The sequence below is a fragment of the Macrotis lagotis genome, chromosome 4, assembly GCF_037893015.1.
Source record: "Macrotis lagotis isolate mMagLag1 chromosome 4, bilby.v1.9.chrom.fasta, whole genome shotgun sequence".
Classification (NCBI taxonomy): domain Eukaryota; kingdom Metazoa; phylum Chordata; class Mammalia; order Peramelemorphia; family Peramelidae; genus Macrotis; species Macrotis lagotis.
In genome coordinates this window covers 201,383,174-201,400,223 of record NC_133661.1, presented here as the reverse complement: position 1 = coordinate 201,400,223, position 17,050 = coordinate 201,383,174, and the positions used below count along the sequence as shown (strand labels likewise).

The 17,050-nt window shown below is 37.4% G+C and overlaps 2 protein-coding genes across 6 annotated transcripts in view; both read left to right on the top strand.

Annotated features, from left to right (window-relative positions):
- Positions 1-17,050, top strand: part of EXD1 (exonuclease 3'-5' domain containing 1) — a 331,232-nt gene that overhangs the window by 107,385 nt on the left and 206,797 nt on the right. The window lies entirely within an intron of this gene.
- INO80 (INO80 complex ATPase subunit) overlaps positions 1-17,050 on the top strand; it is a 120,268-nt gene that overhangs the window by 594 nt on the left and 102,624 nt on the right. Inside the window, exon 1 of one of the 2 annotated variants that reach the window (XM_074235125.1) lies at positions 194-1,749. The exons of the other annotated variant lie outside the window; for it this stretch is intronic. The gene's annotated coding sequence lies outside the window, so the exon portion shown is untranslated. Of the gene's footprint in view, positions 1-193; positions 1,750-17,050 lie in introns of those variants that run through there. 2 annotated transcript variants of the gene reach the window in all.

The window sequence follows — 17,050 nt, the reverse complement described above, 5'->3', positions numbered from 1 at the left end:
GACGCCCCCTCGCGTGTGGAGCCCGACTCGGGGTCTCTCCGCAAGTGTCATTGTATTTTGACATTCCTTCCTGTGTTGGCTGGTGAAGACTGAAGTACTTCCGTTGTCAGGGCGGGCGGCAGCCCCCTACAGTTTAGAGAGCATAGCGCCGACCCCTAGGCGGGCCTCCCCGCGCGGCCGGGCCCACGGCCCCGCTCGGGGACCCTCCGCCGTCGCGCGAGGCAAGTCTTAGGGCTGACCTTCCCGAGGCAGACCACAGGCACGATGACTTTTATGGTTTTCTTCCTCGAGGGAGCTTGAACCTCCCTTTGGCTTGACGGTTTGTTCTTTCGATTGGAAGTCGTGATCTCTCAAATAACAGAAGCTAATAATAGCGTTCATTTTGAACTCTGGAGTGTGCAGAGTGATTTACATAAGTTAACTCATTTAATCCTCATGACTTGGTGAGGTAGGTGCTCTTTGATCCTTCCCATTTTGCAGATTGGGACATCGAGCCACAGATGAAAGCAGCTTGTTCCGGGACGATCTCATTGACTCCCGAGGCCTCATTTACTATGCAATGAAGCTGTTTCTCAGTCTTCTACCCCTGGGCCAAGTAATAAACACAGTAGAATTTGAGGTCCTATTTGTTCATTTATCTTCCAGATTCCAAATATTTATTAAGCTCCTCCTACGTACACGATACTGGATTAGTTATCTGTCGTATTGAATGTCATTTGTTCTGAATACATGAACTCTAAAATTTTACTTTACCATTTACCTCTCATAGAATCTTCATTTTTGAAACTCCTGTGGAACTGTAGCCAATAAGGAACACTTAGTTCTGTAAGGAACTCTGTAAGTTGGGAAACTTCTCTATAAAATCTCAGCACTGACTGGAAATATTCACAGCTAATAGATGATTTTAGATAGAGCCAGGTAAAAATGTGACTATAATGGAGCAGCAAACTATTCCAAATACAAGACTGCAAATGGGAGATTAAACTTGGCCATTGTTTTGTTGGCTACTCAATGTATAGGATGATAATGTGCAGGGGGTCATAGATACAGGGTCGGAAGGGCAGAAGCGGGGGAATCTAACTCTTTGAAACCAAGATCCCTGAAGAGTCAGGGCTTCCCCCAAGGTTTAAAAGCTAGTCCAGTGTCTGAGACCAGATCTTGCTTGAAGCAGCTAGATTTGGCTAGAGTACTAGACTTGAAATCAGGTAGATTGGAGTTTGTGCCTCACACACTTATTAGTTAGATGATCCTGGGTCTTTCCTAATCTTTCTCTATCTCAGTTTCCTCCTTTGCAAAATAAAACCAGCCCAAACATGATTCTAAACAAAATTTAAAATGTGGCTTGAATGCTCATTACTAAATGCCGAGAATAGCCCAGGTTTTTCATACCAATGTGTCATGGAGAGGAATAAAAATGATTAAGTGGAAAAATACTGTAGCTTGGGACATATATAAAAGAGAAATTAGATCAACAAATACTTTTTTAAAATTTGTAATAAGAGGTTCTTCAAACACTACCCAGTTTACTGGCTTACTTGATTGTTTGGAAGTGTCCCAATAAGAAAACGTTTATGATAGATAAAATTATTTGTCTCCTTTTTAATAGAAAACAGTGAACTGTGAGATTATGGATAGAGAGTTGGAAAGAAATTAAGAGGCTCTCCAGTCTATGCTCCTGATTAAGAAAATTGTCACAGTGGGGACAGTTGATTTGTCAACATAAGACAAACAGTAAACATCAGGAAAGAGGTGGGTTGTGAACTTAGTCCTCTGTCTTGAAGCCAACTGTACCATGTTTTCAAGTTCTGAAGTAGACAGGCTAGAGATATTAGATATTGATTAAGAGCAGGGTCTTTAGTCAGTTGATGATAAGTAAGTCATTGGAACAACTGGAATGGGGGAATGAGTTGTGAAGGAACATAAGAGTGACATGTAGAGCCATTGATAGGGGCTTTCAGTGTTTCACTTCATCTCTGAAATGTCAGGATTGAACCAGATAATATTTAAGATCCCCTCTAGCTCTTATCCTTAATTACCTCATTCTAGAATTGCTGCTAAAGCTTTCTGGTTGGTCTCTGCCTCAAATCTGTCACCCTCCTCTGTCTATTCTCCCCTCAGCTGTCAAATTGATATTCAAAATGTAGGCCCAATGTAAGTGTCACTCACACTCTCTGTCTCTGTCTCTCTCTCTCTCTCTCTCCCCATTCAGTAAACTCCAGTGACTACTTTACATTTCCAGTATCAAATATAAAATCCTGTGTTTAGTATTCAAAGTCTGAGAGAGAGAGAGAGAGAGAGTACTTGTCACAGATTAGGTCCCAAGTATTGATCAATACTTGTTACCAATACATCATAGTCATTTCTGGATGTTCCCACTGACCCAGAATTGAATCCTTTCTTGTAACAAAGAAAACAATTAACCTCTACAGTGACTTCATTGGACAATGCTACAATGTTTAACATACCTTCTTGCCAAGAGAAGGTAGGAATATTTCATTATTTTTTTTTCTGAGATCAAAATTGGTTAATAGTTGTTATTCCAAGATCTACTTCTTTTTGGTATTCTTTTTATTTAGATTACTCTAGTTATATAGATTGTTTTCAGTTGAACTAATTTTACTGTGCATCAATTTGTGCAAATCTGGTGTTTCTCTGAATTCTTTATGCATCATTTTTTACTGTATAATAATTTTTTATTTAATAATAATTTTACTGTATAATTTTTCAATGTTCATGCATTCCCCCAATCACAGGTACCCACATTGTTCCCACATCTCTACCACTACTACTGCTATGAATATATATATATATATATATATAGTTTTTGCAAGGCAGTGGGGTTAAGTGACTTGCCCAAAGCCACACAGCTAGTTAATTATTAAGTGTCTTAGACCGGATTTGAACTCGGGTCCTCCTGACTCTAGGGCCGGTGCTCCATCCACTGCGCCACCTAGCTGCCCCCATTGAATATTTTGATATATGATGGGACTTTTCTATTTTTGTCTTCCTTGAGTTGTGAACTCAGTAAAGACATTTCCGGTGTCAAAAGATTTTTTAATTCAGAGATTTTTTTAATAATTCTAAAATGTTTTCCAGAATGTTTATAGCAATTTACAACTTTATCAACAGTGTATTAACATGCCTGTTTTTCCATTGTTCCTCTAGCATAATTTTCTTTTTTTTTATCTTTCCAAATTGCTGAGTTTGAGATGAAATCTCAGAATTCTTGTAATTTGGATTTCTCTAATTAGTAATTTGGTATGTATTTTCCTAGGGGCATTAATAGGTTGCAGTTCTTGTTTTGAAAACTTTCTATTTCTTTTATTGCTTATCTATCTAGATATAATTCTTGATTTCATATTTTAGCAAATTGCTTATAATCCTGGATATTAGACTTCTTGCTACATGCTGCAATATTAGATACTTGCTACAATGATTTTGTTTAGGGAGGCAGTGTTTCCTCTGAAATCAGAAAACATGATTCAACTATTTCTTCTGATGCTTACTACCTGTATGATTTGGGGCAAGTGACTTAACCCTTCCCTTGGCCTCAATTTCCTCTTGTAAAATGAGAGTTTTGAAGCATTTGAACTCTTTAGTCCAGATTAAGATGTAGAAGAATGATTCTGAGTATTCAAAATTGTCTTTTGTTTTTGATCACTGCTTTCCCTTGTTTGGCTAAGGGAAAATTTTCTAAGGTCTTTTTAAAAAATTACTTGCTTTTCCAATGTAATACTTTTACTCTCCCAAGTGCTTCCTTATAACAGTGAATTAAAAAGGGGAATAGAATTAACCACATCATTCTAAATGAAAATTATATAGTATTCCACAGCCAGATAGCCCCGCACCCCTGAAAAGATAGAGAATTTTTTGTGTGTAATATATATGTGTATGTGTGTGTGTGTGTGTGTGTGTGTGTGTGTGTGTGTGTGTGTATAGTGAGCAGTATCACTGAAATCCATTTTTTTTTTTACTTTTTACATTAGTCTTCTATCAGACAATTTCTGTAGATGATACTTAAGGTCTTCTGGAGTCCTAGATCATTAGTGATAACTGCTTAAAGAGCTTATTCTACTAAGTGTGTAAAATAAGGGTTAGTAGTGTTCAACAAATATAGCATTACATTTAGGAAAAAACAAACTATTCTTTAACCAGTTAGTTAATCAACATTGATTATGTGCCAGACCTTGTGCTATGCACCAGAGATACAAAAAGAGGGGAAAGAAGTTCACTGCCTGGAACAATTTAAGGGGGGGGGGCACAAGAAAACATACAAAGCAAGCTAATTATAGACTCAGTAGGAATTAGTGGAGAAAAGGCATTGGAATTAAGAGGGGTTAGGGAAGATTTTCTGTAGAGGGGAGATGTTGATTGGGACATAAAGGAAAGCAGGGCAGAGGAAAGTATTCTAGGCAGAGTAGATGACCAGAGAAAATGCCTAGAGTTGAGAGATGAAGGGTCTTGCTCATGGATTAGCCAAGAGGCCAATGTTTTTTGAAATGTTGTGTTGGGGAATAGGTGTAAGATGCCTGGAGAGGGGGCTAGATTTTGAAGGGCTTTGGATTCCAAATAGAGCTTTTTGTATTTGTTCCTGGAGGCAATAGGGAGCCACTGAATGAAGTTTATTGAGTAGGGCAGTGACAAGATCAGACCTGTACTTTATAGGAAAGTTATTTTAGTGAGAGAATGGTGCATGAATTGGAATGTGTAGAGATTTGAGGCAGGCAGATAAACCCCTTCCTCCTATTCCCCCTTTCCTCACCATTGAATTGAGGGGAGCTGAGAGTCTACTGTAGAGGCAGTGTCAGAGGAGAGAAGGGGGTATATTCAAGAGGTATGCAAGGGTGAAATCAACAGGCCTTATCAACAGATAGATATGAGAAGTGACAATAGTGATGTGGCTGGTTGACTCCCAGGTTTTGATTCTAAGAGACATGGAGGATGGGAGAGTGGGGGAAGAGTTTAGAGGAAAAGATAAATGAGTTCTATTTTAGATATAGTGAGTTTTTACCATGTCTTTTGAACTTTCAGTTTGAGATGTCTGAAAGGCAGTTGGAAGGAGATGTGAAATTGAGGGTCAAGAGAAAGATTGGGACACAGTAAGTAGACTTGAGAATCATTGGTATAGAGATGGTAATTAAATCCATGAGAGCTGATGAGATCCCCAAGTGAAGGAATGTAGAGAGAAAGAGGAGAGAGAGAGAGAGCCCAGACCAGAACCCTAAAGGACATGTAGGATCAGAAGGTATGTTCTGAAGGAGTATCCAGAGGAGGGAACCCTAGTTGGGTAGGTAGGATATTAGGAGAGATTGGTAGTCCAGAAAACTTGGAAGAGAATATCAAGGAGGAAAGAGTTAACAACAGTATGAAAGGACGCAGAGAGGTTGAGGAGAATGATTGTGAAGAGGACTTTGGATTTGGCAACTAAGATCATTAATAATTTTGGAAACAGGAGTTTTTGGTGGAATCATAAAGGCAGAAGCCAAATTATAAGGTATTAAGAAGAATGGGAGGAAAGGCACCTATTACCTTAGAACAATAATGATCCTAAGCTGTTAAAGACCATCTTGAAGATAGATAGATACTGGTATAAGTATGTTCAGCAAGCATTGTGAGAAAGGAATGGGAAATAAAACCAAAACTATAATTGAATAAACTAGTACTGCATCTATAGCTAATTCACCTCAGTAAAAATGAAACTGCACACATTTCAAAAAAGTAACAGCTGAATTTATGGAGTACTTTACAAAGATTTGCAAAAACATTTCCTGTGAGATATGTTGTGCATATACAAGTAATATCATCCCTATTTTACAAATGGAGAACAGGCTCAGAAAAAAGAACAGAAAGTTTAACATGCAAAGAACTGTGTTAAGCATTGCCCATATAGTGCCAGAAACAGAAACAGACCCTGGTCTGAAAAAGTTTTGTCTATTCTATCAGCATTATATAATATGTATCTGATCAGTCTAACAGTTATCTACTAAGTGGCAGACACTGCTGGATGGAGGGATACAGACTCAAAGCATGTAGCAAAATGTGCTCTCTGGGAAACATTTTGTACATACATACATATGTATGTGTGTGTATATATATATATATATGTGTGTGTGTATATATATATGTGTGTGTATATATATAAATCATTAATATATAATCACTAAATACGAGGTACAGAAAAAGAATTTTGGTAGGAACATGAAGGCAACCAAGTGACACTGAAGTGATAGACTTGGAACCAGGAAGATCTGAGTTCATATTCTGCTTTAAACACTGGCTTTTTTGACTTTGGTATAGAAGTATATTTAAAATTTACCTTTTAGTAAAACTGAAAATGTTAATGTTTTATTCTAAAAGCCCTTTCCAGATTCCTGGGAAAAAACCCTTTTGGAAGGGTGGATGATGGCTCTGAAAAAGATTTGGTTAATGACCAAATAGTTGGGTTTTCCCTTCTTAACCCACCCATCTGTGTTGATTGACTGTTAAGATAGCAAAGTTAGGAAGTCAGTCTCTTTGTTTTAATGGTAGTTATTCAGAGGAATGATTTGGTGTTTTGGTTGCTAAGCTAGTCTAAATGTTAACTCTCCTCTGTTTTGTTTATATGTTTATTATTAAATGTTAACCAAAATGTATGAGAGTGCATTTGGGAGAATGCTAGTTTTGTACACCTCTCTCAAACTAGAAATGGTTGAATTTGGATTAATGTTAAATTAAATAAAAACTGTAGAGCCTATATCAGATTGCTTTCTGTCAGGGGGAGAGGGAAGGGAAGGAAGGAGGGAGGGAGAAAAATGTAAAACTCTAAACTCAAAAACTCAAAAAAAGATGGTAAAAACTACCATTGCATGTAGTTGGAAAAACCAATAAGTAAAATATTTATATTAAATTCCTGGTAGATTCTACCATTTCTGGGTAGAACTGAGTCCACAAACAGTATTAAAATACAAATAGTATTGGAACAGTGTTAGTATTAATATCATTTTTCTACAACAATGGGAAAATAATCTAGACATATATGAAGTAGCTGCCATGTGGCAGGCACTTTTCTAAAGCTCTGGGAATACAAAGAGGCAAAAATATAGTGCCTGCTCTCAAGGAGTTCACAATCTAGGGGTGGGGGGGTTGGAGGAGGGGCAGCTTGGACACCAGGCAGACAACTGTGTACAAACATGATATACCCAGAAGAGACTGGAGGTAGTCTCTGGGAGGATACTTAGATGCTGGGATAGGCTTCTTGCAGAAGCTGAAACTTGAAGGAAACCAGGAGGCAGAGATAAGTTAGGGAAACCACTTTAGGCATGGGGACAACCAGGAAAAAATCCAGTGTCAGAGGATAGTTTTAGTGAAACTAAAAAGAAGGAAACCAGTGTTATTGGGGTATACAGAGGATTTAGGGGGGAGGTGAGAATAGTATCAAAAAAGACTGAAAGGTAGGAAGGAGCCAGTTTATTAAAGGACTTTTAAAACCAAGTCAAAATTTATGTACTGGAGGTAATAGGAAGACCGTGGGATTTATTGAAATGGGGCAAAACCAGACATACACTTTTAGAAAGCTCAGTGGTGGAAAGTGGGGTGCATATGAGAGACGTAGAGGGTGAGAGTGAAGAGTTGAGAATGATACTTCAACTGGTTGGAGGGTAGGTTATAGGGCAGATGGTGGTAATGGAGAAATTAGGCAGAAGTGAAGGTTTTGGGGAGGAAATAGTGGGGCTCATTTTTGAATATGTTAAGATGTCCCATAGGCACTTTTCTTTGTAGGTTCTTCTACCAATATAAACATTTCTTCACAGTCTCCTTTGCTTGATTTTTCATTTTTGTCCCTCCCATTAATTTTGGATATTTCCTGCACTTTCACTTGGTTACATGATCACCTTCCCTATTTACAGATAACTCAGATCTACTTGTCCAACCCTAACCTTTCTGCTGATCTCTCCAGTCTTCCATCTCCAACTGCCTACTGGATACCCCAAACTGAATGACTGGACAAGTAGATCTTTTTTTTTTCTTTTTGGTTTTTGAAAGGCTATGAGGTTAAGTGACTTGGCAAGGTCCCACAACTAGGTTTATTAAGTGTCTGAGGTCGGATTTGAACTGGGGTCCTCCTGATTCTAGGACCAGTGCTTTATCCACTGTGCCACCTAGCTGCTCCACAAGTAGATCTCATAGAAGAGGCGGTCATAAAACCCTGGTTAGAGAGCATCAAGAAGGTAGTGATCAGCAATGTCAAAGGCTGAAGAGAAGTCCAGAAGACTGATGATTGAAAAAAGACCCTTAAATTTGGCAATTAGGTCATTAGTGACTTAAAACAAACAAAAAAACTAGACCATAAAGAGTTAAAAAGTGAGAGAAAAGAAAGTGGAGGTATCTATCATGGATGGTTTTCTTAAGGCATTTAGGTACAAAAGGAAGGAAAATTTTATTATATATGATAATAATTTTTTTTTTGGCAAGGCAGTAGGGTTAAGTGACTTTTTTTTTGAGGCTGGGTAGACATGGGTATGTTTGTAGCAGTAAGAAAGATTAGTGAGAAATTGGGAATGATAGAGGAGGCATTTTTTGGAGAAGATAGGATAGAATGAGAGTTTTGTGCATGTAGAAGAATTTTCTTGACAATGAGAACTATGTCCTCATGTGAGACCAGGGTGAAAGAAGTGAAGTATGTGAGTGGAGTCAGGGAATTGCCTCTGTTTTTTCCGTGAAAGATAATGCAAGGTTCTTAGTTGAGAAGGTGGGGAAAGGGAGCACTGCAGAAAGTTTGAAGAGAGTAGAGATTTAGAAAAGCTGTTTGTGATGAGTGGAACAGTGAGTCAGAGATGTAAAAAGATAGCCTTGCCACAGTGAGAGCCCAGGTGAGATTAGTTACATAATCCAGGTGTCTTGTGAGAAAGAAGGGTGTACTATAGGACTGGGGCAAGACATTTGATAGATCAAAGGAGCAAGAGACTAATCAACAGGACCAATGTAAAGCTGAACTGGTTCACTAAGAGGTTAAGATGAGGAAGAGAAGAAAACAAACCAGTGAATGGCTGTTAGCCTGGGAAAGAACTGAGGGACAGAAGGATTAGAGGTTGTGGTGAAGACTAAAAACAGGGTTTGAAGTTTCAAAGGAGATGATGGAGTAAGAATCATAATAGATTATGATCTGATGAATATCAATTCTTGAACACTTGTGGATGATAACAAGCTCCTAGATATGACCATCTCTTGTGTGTACCTGTGGTTAAGTGGAGGAGTAAGTCATAAGGAGAGTAAATTAAGAAATTTGGAGGGAAGAGTGATTGAGGGAAAGATGGTGAGTCACCTAAATTCATTGAGAAAGAAAATTTTGGAGATCTGGTTAATAAATATGAATTGAATGAACTTCAAAGGAAGAGAAGTTAAACAGTGAGGGTGGGAGTGGAAAAGTTTAGAAGTAGCTATGGGAAACTAGGAGTGAAAGGAAACTGGTGCTGTAATCTTGGTCTTCAGGAGGAAGTCAAGTCTCTTGAGTTGCAAGAAACTGGAGAGAGTGAGAAAAGGTTAAGAGGAATCTATTCATGGATCAGGCATTCCAGAGAACCTAATAGAAAGATTTGGTTATCCTTAGGGTGACTGGTGGAAGATACAGAATGAAGTTTGAATTTCCTGTGGCAATGGGGCTTCTAAAATCTTTGAATTGGAGTGGAATTATCTTAATCATTGAAGAAACTGTTCTGTTAGGTTATTGTCCACAGGGTTTTGAATATAGTTGTCAGTCAGTAAACATTTATTATGTATCTAATAAGCTCTGGAGATATAAAGAAAAGCAAGGATAAATTAGAAATCAACAGAGGGGGAGATACTAGAATTAAGGGAAAATCAGGAAAATATTTCCTTTGAAAAGTGTAACTTTAACTTAGTCTTGAAGGAAGCCAAGAGACAAAGCTGGGGAAGGGGGAGCATTTCTGGTATGGGAGGGCAGTCAATGAGCAAACTTGAAGTTGGGAGATAGAACTCTTGTGGGTGGAACTTCAAGTATACCTTTTGTTGTTGAATTGTGGAGCCCCTGGGTGGGGTGGGAGTGAAAGATGTAAAAGCATGAGGAAGGGGTGATATATGAGGGCCTTTGCAACATAAAAGCTTTCATATTTGGTCTTGGCAGGAATTGGAGCTACTGCCTTTTCTTGAGTGGGAAGAGGAAAGACCAGCCAGCTGACTATTGGAGTAGTAGTTTAGGGTATGAGTCAGTGAAGGCCTGTAGCTGTGGTGGTAGCTGTGTCAGAGGAAGGAGTGTATTCAGTATATATGACACCAAATTTGAAAACTTAACATGAAACTTATTAGTGGAATGGTTTTATAGATTCTGCCTATGAGATATATGATGAGAAGAGTAGAGAAAACCTACCTTAGTGGGTTTGCTTCCTTGTTATGGTGTAAATTAAATTTATTTTTTAAATTCTGTTTTTTATTTTTTTAGATTTTTCAAGGCAATGGGGTTAAGTGGCTTGCCCAAGGCCATACGTTAGGTAATTATTAAGTGTCTGAGGCCGGATTTGAACTCAGGTACTCCTGACTCCAAGGCCAGTGCTCTATCCACTGCGCCACCTAGCCGCCCCCTAAATTCTATTTTTAATATGAACTTCAAAATTTACAAACAAGAACATTTTCATAAACAAGATTGTATATGAAATTGTGAATTTGTTACATATAGCCTTAAGAAAAAAATATATTAGATTAACAACACTGTCCTACATCATTGACATGCTTTTCTTTTATTTTTTTGCATCTCTTTCATTGCCTTCTCATAAAACAAATACTGTAGTCAGTATTTCCATGATTGAAAATGCCTATTTCATTTCATATCTTCAGTCCATTGCTTCTCAAAACCTTGAGGCATAATTCATCATCAATCTTCTGGAGTAATGACTTGTACTCATCAGTTAAGTCTTTCCTTGTTGTAGATGTTGTGTCAGTTGTTATCTTGGTTTTGTTCATTTCACTCTATCATTTATATTACACTTCCTATGGTTTGTGTGAAACCATTTCTTGTGTAATTTTTTATGGCATAATAATATTCCACTATCTGTCAAAATTTTTCAACCCGATTGACAAGGACCAACTTTATTTACTGTCTTTACTACAATAAAAATGCCATTATAATTATTTTTTATATACTTATGAGTCCTGTTCTTCTGGCTTTGATCTCTTGAGGTATAGCATATTGCTAATAGTGGTGTCTGAGAGTCAAGGGGTATGAGTGACTTTGAGGTGATTGGACTAGTTAAACTACACACTCTTATCTGTGTATTTGTGTGCCTATTTTCCCACAGCCCCTCCAACAATTGTCATTTTACTTTTTTTTTATTTTGCTTCTCTGATGGGGGTGATTATTAAATTTTCATTTTATTATTACAGATTTGGGGCATTTTTTCTAGTGGTTGTTGAGAGTTTGCCTTTCTTTTGAGAACTTGTCTGCTTTAATAATCCTTTGACTTGGGGAGTGAACCTTGTTAATTTGTATCAGTTCTCTACATATTTTGAATTCCAGATCTTTGTTGGAGAAATTCACTGCTACAGGTTGTTTCATTATGACACAATACAATTAACAGAAATTTCAGCATAATAGAAGCAATTCTAAATTAAAAGTAATGACTTCCACAGTTTTATCTTAGGCTACATTATCACATTTTAGTGAATAGGGACCAGGGAAGTTCTATTTCTCCTATATAGGCATACTTCATTTTATTGAGCTTCACTTTACAGTGCTTCACAGATACTGTATTTTTTTTTTTACAAACTTTGTTTTTGCAAGGCAATGGAGTTAAGTGACTACTTGCCCAAGGTCACACAGCTAAGTAATCAAGTATGAGTTTGGATTTGAACTTGGGTCCTCCTGATTCTAGGGCTGGTACTCTACTGTGCCACCTAGCTGGCCCACTTTTTTTTTTTTTTAACAAATTGAAGATTTGTGGCAATCCTGTGTTGAGCACGTCTATTGGTGCCATTTTTTTCAATAACATGTTGTCATGTTTCTCTGTGTCATATTTTGGAAATTCTTAAAATTATATCTGTTGTGGTGATCTGTAATCAATGATCTTTAATGTTAGCTATTGTCATTGTTTTGGGATGCCATGAACCAGGCTCCATATGAGACAGAAAATTTAAAAGATGAATGTTGAATTTTCTTCTCATAGCTTCACCTATTGGATTCTCTGATTATCTCCTCAGGCCTCCCTAATTCCCTGACAAACAATAATATTGAAATTAGACCAATTAATACAGTGGCCTCTAAGTGTTCAGGTGAAAAGAATAGTGAATTGATATGAAAACTGTCATTGTTGTCTTATTTTAAGTAATTGCCACCCCATCCTTTATCTACCGACACCCTCATGATTCAGCAATCATTGAAGCATCACCCCCCCCCCCATATCAGCAAAAAGATTATGATTCGTTGCAATGGTTAACTTTTTTTTAGCAGTAAAGTGGTTTAAAGTGGTTTTTAATTTATGTACATTTTTTAGACATTTTATTGCATACTTAAAAGACTACAGTATAGTGATAAGTATAACTTATGTGTTGGAAAACCAAAGAAATTCATTTGACTCATTTTATTTTGATATTTACTTTATTGCTGTAGTCTGGAACTGAATCTGTAATATCTCTTAAGATATGCCTGTACTGACCCTGATCAGATGACATCTATAGTGTTGAGGTTTTTTGTTTCTTTGGTTTTGTTTGGGTTTTGCCTTTCTTTGTATATTTAGTGCTTATTGATTTGTTTAGTTTTGGGTGTTCCTTTTTAGGAAGGATAAGTATGTCAAGCAAAGTAAAGCTTCAGTAGTGATGATCTTCAGGTTAATGCCATAGAATAATGAGTAACTGGAAGAAAAGAAATTCTCTTTCTATTAATCCTGCTGCTGTATTGCCAAGTACATTCAGGATGACTCAGAAAAAAAAAAACTAATGCCCATTCTGTTACAATTAATCCCAAGGAGTCATATTATAACAATACAGATTTTAATTGTTAGAAAGGACTTTGGGAACCCTCTGGTCCAAAGTCTACCTGAAAAAGTTACCCTACAACTAACAGTCATCTACAGTCTACCTACAATGAGGAAGATCCTCCTAAGACAGACTTTCCACTTTGAGATTACTCTTATTATATAACATTTTTCCTTAATTAAGTCTAAATTTTCCTGTTTGCAATCTAGACCTCCTTCCTCGCCTTCTCCTCATCTAAGGGGACTTATTCCTGGAAAGCCAGGCCATGTTCCTGCAGGTGGATAAGCTATTCTTCCACTGTCACTTCTGCTAGTAGGAGATCCTGGTCTTCTTCAGTGTCATAGGGGAATAGTCTGGGGCTGGATAGAATCAACTACTTGAGATAGGTGAGTTCCTGAACTTGGAGGTGATGGCCAGTCTGACCTTCTGCAACCAAAAAAAAGTGCTAGTTATTCATGATGAGGAAGAAAGTGGGTGCCTTGAAACATTCATCTTGAAAACATAAAGTTCCTTATGAGATTGACAAAAATAGTCTTTAAAAACATTTTTTCAGGGGGCCGGCTAGGTGGCACAGTGGATAGAGCACCAGCCCTGGAGTCAGGAGTACTTGTTCAAATGTGGCCTCAGATACTTAATAATTACCTAGCTGTGTGGCCTTGGGCAAGTCACTTAACGCCATTTGCCTTGCAAAAACTAAAACCCCCCTCCCCCAACATTTTTCAGATAGAACAGTGCTGTGCAGAGTTCAGACTGCATCTGAGCCTCACCAAGGATATGAGGCAGTTCTGCAACTCTCTGTTCTATATAGTAGGTATGCCTACTGTACTTTTTTTTTATTTTTTAGGTTTTTGCAAGGCAAATGGGGTTAAGTGGCCTGCCCAAGGCCACACAGCTAGGTTATTAAGTGTCTGAGGCCGAATTTGAACTCCTGAACTCCAGGGCTGATGCTCTATCCACTACGCCACCTAGCTGCCCCGCTACTGTACTATTCCCAGCTAATCCCAGAGACCAAATTGGGGCAAGATCTCAAGCACTAATCTCTAGGAGCTAGCTGATCGAGGAACAAGTTAATATGAATCTAAAATATCACTACTTGAACATTCATCATACAATCTTTGCTCTGCCAGAATTTGCCTCCAAGGTCCTGAACAGCATCTGAGGAGACTAAAATGTTTCTCTCAGCCACTCTCAGGAATTTTAAGCCATAAAGTAGTCACTTTGGGATGCCTTTCTCCACTCCTAGAGAATTATCTGGAACTTGCTCTTCCTCCTCCCCCCAAACTAAGAAATATCCTCATTATCAAGTGTGACCCACACCTAAAAATATTCTCATGTTTTCTCCATGCTGTGCTCTACTGACCTGGTCAAAGGATAATCAAAGGATGTCTCTGTCCTGTCAGTTAACATTTATTAATATTGATTACCTTTGTAGCAAATGCTCATTTTCTGACTTGTCAATGAATATTGTATTTGTAACTGAAAAATAAAACAGACGTTCAATAAATATTTTTGTCTTTTAGCTAGGGTGGTATCTTCATTTTCAGATTTGCTTATAATGACTAAGGATAGGCAGGACTGTGCTGGTACATGTTTTAATAACTGATGGAGATGATGATGATGATGATGATGATGATGATGATGATGATGATGATGATGATGTTAATAATGTTAATAATGTTTATCTTTCGTCTTGAAGAAAGCCATGATAAGCACATGAATTGGATTTGAGTGAGGTAGTGCTGTAGTAAATCCCCAGCTCACTTTCTCCTCCAGAGGCCTCTGAGTCCACTGGCCAGATATATGAATAGGATAACTGAAGATGGTCCTGGGTGTTAACTACTCAAAGTTAAGTGAATTTTACAAAGTCACACTGCTAGTAAATGTTGAGTTTTCTGAGGCAGGATCTAAACTCCCAGCCTGACCAAGGCTAGTGCTCTCTCTCTACTGTGTCACCTAGCTGCCAGATGTTTAGCAACTGAATGGGATATAGAACAGGGCACACTTCTTCATTATTAATATTTTCTCCTTCATTTTCTTATGTCCCGACAAATCAAGCAAACAACAAATCAAACCCTTAATTTGTGGTAACCAGATTTTGGAAATTTAAATAGGTGTTGGCCCTTGGGCACCCGTGAATATAGGCAGGTAGTTTTTAAAGGGATGGGTAAAGAGGAATGTTCCTAGTAGTAAAGATAATAGTTTTTTTCCCTGATGTCTTCAAGGAAGATAAACATCTCAAAAAAAAGAATTACAAACTGTTAACAATTATATTAGAGTACTCATTCCCAAAAAAATATTTACCAGAGCAATCCTGTGGTTTTTACTTTATACTTGCCTTTGTTAATGTTGATGAGGTTTGTGGAAAGATAACCACACTAATGCATAGTACATCCATTCCAAAAAAAAAAAGTTTGGAATTATGCAAATAAAATATGTGATATGCATCCATACACTTTGACCCAGAGATTCCACTCTGCTGCATAATTTTCAAAGTTGTTATTGTTAAAATATTTATAGCAGCACTTTTTAAATAGTAGCAAAGGACTGGAAACAAGATTCCATCAATTGGACTATGGCCAAAGAAATTGTGGTATATGAATGTAATTGAATATTACTGGACTATAAAAAAGATAAATACAAAGAAACCTGCAAGTACAGTAAAGAAAAAAATTTTATGCAGGACAACAGTGATAGTAGAAAGAGCCAAATGAATGTTGAAAAACTATGAAAAAGAAACTTGGCCCTACAAGAAGATATGTGAGGAAAGACACCTAGCCTGTCTCCATTGTAAGGGATAGGGTCTACTCAGGTGTGTGTTTCGTTGATTTTTTTTTCCCTTATTTTTCCTATTTGATTATTTTTGCAAGGCAGTGGGATTAAGTGATTTGCCCATGGTCACACAGGTAATTAAGTGTTTGATACTGGATTTGAACTCAGGTCCTCCTGACTCCGGGACTGGTGCTCTATTCATTGTACTACCTAGCTGCCCCTAGAAATATTTTTGAAAAATTGTTGGGTTGGCTAGTTGGCACAGTGGATAAAGCACCAGCCCTGGAGTCAGGAGTATGCCTGGGTTCAAATCCCGTCTCAGACACTTAATAATTACCTAGCTGTGTGGCCTTGGGCAAGTCACTTAAGCCCATTGCCTTGCAAAAACCTAAAACACAAAAAAATTGTTGCATTACTTTCTTTACAGCATTTTTAAATGTTATCTCATAATCCTCAAAACAATGAAATACTATAATTACTAGAATCCTTTTGCAGATGAGAAAACTGAACTTTTAAAGAGCCAATTACTTGCCTAAGGGTCACAGTTACTAAATTGCAGGGTTCTGATTTAAATACTTTGTGACTACTGATGTCAAATCCATTTTCCACCATAGAATGCCTCATCATAGAATATGTAGATTTATCATAATCTGAGTCCAACTTCCTTTTGATTTTAAATGATGCATTGTCACATCTATTCTTAAATATGTCTCTCCCCTCAATATAGTGACTCTTTCTTTGTAACATAATAGGAAGATAGAAAAAGAGCAATCCAAAAAACCAAAACTACCTGTTGATTACATCTGACGTAGCCATTCACCTCAGCAATGAAGGTAGAAGAGAAATATTTTCTCAGTTCTTCTCTGGAACTAATCTTGGACATCATTATTATATGACATTTGGTTTTGTTGTTCTTTTATCTTGTGTTGTTATAGCCAGTAATCTTAATTTTCACATGAAAAAAACCAAGGCCCAGAAAGGTTAGAAGAAAGTGGGTTTATTATAACTGGACCATAGAAGATCATATAGTTAGAGATAATGAAACTTAAAGAAGGGAAGTGACTTGTCTGAGGCTGTTAAGATAGTAAATGACAGTCATGGTCTGCATGTAATTTATTTTTATCTCTTGTCTAGGTGATTAAAAGCTGAAGATTTTTAAATATACAGTCAACTTCAAATATTTGTGTATGGTTTGTGTGTATCCTTGGGATCAGTGTTCTCAGAACATTTCTTTTCACCATTCAATTAAATTGATGTGCACATTTGTTAGAATGTTTTCTTTACATTTTTTTACAGTTTGAATTCTATATGACTGTTAGAA